Source organism: Gekko japonicus, unplaced genomic scaffold (assembly GCF_001447785.1).
Source record: "Gekko japonicus isolate JY-2015 unplaced genomic scaffold, Gekko_japonicus_V1.1 scaffold1105, whole genome shotgun sequence".
Taxonomy (NCBI): Eukaryota; Metazoa; Chordata; class Lepidosauria; order Squamata; family Gekkonidae; genus Gekko; species Gekko japonicus.
The window spans coordinates 274,644-277,812 of record NW_015176005.1 but is presented as its reverse complement, the minus strand read 5'-3'; positions in this window follow the sequence as shown (position 1 = coordinate 277,812).

Below are 3,169 nucleotides of genomic sequence, written 5' to 3'. Positions count from 1 at the left end.
TCCCAAGCACCAAGAAGACAGAGCATCACTTGCCCCAGAGCCCCTATCTATACCTTGTGGCTAATAGCCACTGATGGACCTCTGCTCCATATGCCTATCTAATTCCCTTTTGAAGCCGTCCATGCTTGTAGCCGCCACCACTTCCTGTGGCAGTGAATTCCATGTGTTAATCACTCTTTGGGTGAAGAAGTACTTCCTTTTATCCGTTCTAACCCGACTGCTCAGCAATTTCATGGAGTGCCCACGAGTTCCTGTATTGTGAGAAAAGGAGAAAAGTACCTCTTTCTCTACCTGCTCTATCCCATGCATAATCTTGTAAACCTCAATCATGTCACCCCTCAGTTGTCTTTTCTCCAAGCTAAAGAGCCCTAAGCGCTTTAACCTTTCTCATAGGGAAAGTGTTCCAACCCTTTTATCATTCGAGTTGCCCTTTTCTGCACTTTTTCCAAAGCTATAATATCCTTTTTAAGGTGTGGTGACCAGAACTGCACACAGTATTCCAAATGAGGTCTCACCATTGATTTATATAGGGGCATTATTATATTGGCTGATCTGTTTTCAATACCCTTCCTAATAATCCCCAGCATAGCATTGGCCTTCTTTATTGCAGTCACACACTGTCTCGACATTTTCAGTGAGTTATCTACTACAACTCCAAGATCTCTCTCTTGATCTGTCTCTGCCAGTTCAGACCCCATCAATGTGTATTTATATTTAGGATTTTTGGCTCCAATGTGCATCACCTTGCACTTGGCCACATTGAACCCCATTTGCCATGTTGACACCCACTTGTCCATCTTTGACAGATCCCTTTGGAGTGCCTCACAATCCTCACTGGTTTTCACCACCCTGAACAACTTCGTATCATCCGCAAATTTAGCCACTTCACTGCTTACTCCCAACTCCAAATCATTAATGAACAAGTTAAAGGACTGTGGACTGGACTCTAGGATAGTTAGGTGGATAGGGAACTGGATGGAGAACCACAGTCAGAGAGTAGTTGTCAATGGCATTTCATCTGAATGGAGGGAGGTGTCCAGTGGGGTGCCACAGGGCTCCGTTCTGGGGCCAGTACTTTTCAGTATTTTTATAAATGATCTGGATGAGGGTGTGGAGGGGCTACTCATTAAATTTGCAGCGAACACACCAGAAGATATAGATAGAATTCAACAAGATTTGAACATGCTGGAAAAGTGGGTGGATGTGAATAAGATGCAATTTAACAAGATAAGTGCCGAGTTTTACATCTGTGTAACAAAAATGAGGAGCACACATACTGGATAGGGGATACACTTCTGAGTAGCAGTGTATGTAAACAAGATCTTGTGGTAAGGGTGGACTGAAAGTTAAATATGAGCAGCCAGTGTGATGCGGCGACAGAAAAGGCTAATACAATCTTGGGGTGTATCAACAGAAGTATAACATCCAAATCACAAGATGTCATAGCCTCACACTGTATTGGTCAGGCTGCAACTGGAGTGTGGACAGAATGGAGCAGGTGCAGAGGAGAGCAACGAGGATGACCTGGAGACCAAGCCCTATGAGGAAAGGCTGAGGGACTTGGGAATGTTCAGTCTAGAGAAGAGGAGGTGGGGGGGGTCATTATTTGAAGAGCTGTCACTTAGAGGAGGGCAGGGAGCTGTTCCTGTTGGCAGCAGAGGATGGGACTCAAAATAATGGATTTAAATTAAGGGCGGGAAGGTACTGGCTGGATATTAGGAGAAACTTTTTTACAGTTAGAGTTGTGCAACAGTAGAATCAGTTGCCTAGGGAGGCGGTGAGCTCCCCAACTGGCAGTCTTTAAGCGATGGCTGGACAAACACTTGTCAGGGATGCTCTAGGCTGATCCTGCACTGACCAGGGGGTTGGACTAGATGGCCTGTATTGTTGTTGTTGTTCAGTCGCACAGTCAAGTCCGACTCTTTGCGACCCCATGGACCAAATCACGCCAGGCCTTCCTGTCTTCCACCGTCCTCTGACGTTTGCTCAATTTCATGTTCGTTGCATCGATGACACTGTCTATCCATCTCATCCTTTGCCGTCCCCGTCTTCTTTGACCTTCAGTCTTTCCCAGCATCAGGGTCTTCTCCAGTGAGTGTTCCCTTCTCATTTGGTGGCCAAAGTATTTGAGCTTCAGTTTCATTATCTGGCCTTCCAGGGAACAGTCAGGGTTGATTTCTTTTAGGATTGACTGATTTGATCTTCTTGCAGTCCAGGGGACACTCAAGAGTCTTCTCCAGCACCATAGTTCAAAAGAATCTATTCTTCGGCGCTCGGCCTTCCTTATAGTCCAACTCTCGCAGCCATACATGACTACTGGGAATACCATTGCTTTGACCATGTGGACTTTTGTTGGCAGGGTGATGTCTCTACTTTTTATCATGCTGTTTAGGTTCACCATCGCTTTCCTCCCAAGGAGCAGGCGTCTTTTAATTTCATGGCTGCTGTCACAGTCTGCAGTGATCTGGGATCCCAGGAATGTGAAGTCTGTCACTACTTCCACGTATGGCCCCTTCCAACTCTGTGATTCTACTACAAAAAATAATGAATCAGAATTACCATTTAGGTAATACTGTGGGTCCTCTTAAACTTGGCCTAGTTTAGGGCCTCATCATGTCTTAATCCACCCCTGGCAACCAAGACTTCTTTTTGCTTTAACTAGTTATCAATTTTCCATCTTTTTACACTCTTCAGGATAGGAATTCTGCACAGGGAAGCAGCTAGAGATCCCAAGTCCCGCCGGGGGGCGGGGAAACCTCCGCCCCAGAGGCCCGTTCCCCGGCACCAGCGGATCAGGCCCCGGGGGGAACTCCTCCCCGACGTGCGCGTCACCCGGAAGTGACACTGGCACGCTGGGCACGCTGGGGGCAGGGCCCCACCCCCAGTGTGCCTGGCGTCATAACGTCACTTCTTGGTGATGTGTGTGCGGCGCGCGCGCTCCGGGATCCACCCAGGAGTCCCCCGCCGCCAAGGTAAGTTCTACTTGGCAACCCTAGAAGCGCCCCCCCCCCCCCTCAGAAACCAGTTTTAAAGCAGGGTGAGCAGAAGCTCATACACCACACCCGCTCTTTTTCTTGTGGTATTCCCCCACACACACACCCTATTGACACTGCATTTCTAAAAAATTAGCTCTGTTTTATGTGGCTTTTTTTTTTTTTTTTTTTTTTTG